We start from the raw sequence: 562 nt of genomic DNA, 5'->3' as shown, positions 1-562 counted from the left end.
GCCTCTGAAAGACCAATATTAAGTTAATGGAAACGGTCGCTATATTTTTTCTGCATGTATTTTCCTGTTATTTTTTCCTACACATTCAGTATCTCGTTATTCTGGTTTAAGATAAATGATGTGCCATAGGAGATGAAAATGGTAATTATAAAGTATATAACAGAAAGAAGTATATTAAATTAATAAATTGATTAAGTGAATTATTAATAAGTAAACTAATATATTAATAAGTAAGTACTAGGATATCACACACACAAAAACATAGGTCGTGTCTATACATTTTTTTTTACAGTGACAACCACCATGACTATTGTTAATTAAGTTTTAATCGCACACTTCCCATGTTTTTGTCACTTCTTCGCGCCATTTCAAAGATTTATTTAAGTCATCATTTACACCTTAAACATCACATAATACTAAAGCTCTCGAGGTGCCACCCAAGTTGACCTTTTTTTTACCTACCACCGAAGTAGGAGGTGATTCCCCTGCCTTTACTTCTCACACTCTCTCGTCAGCTGAAAAATATATATACACATCACATAGTGAAGTTAGCTGTCGGGTA

Source organism: Penaeus monodon, chromosome 27 (assembly GCF_015228065.2).
Source record: "Penaeus monodon isolate SGIC_2016 chromosome 27, NSTDA_Pmon_1, whole genome shotgun sequence".
Lineage (NCBI taxonomy): Eukaryota > Metazoa > Arthropoda > Malacostraca > Decapoda > Penaeidae > Penaeus > Penaeus monodon.
The sequence above is the reverse complement of the archived record's forward strand: the minus strand, read 5'-3'. Positions refer to the sequence as shown.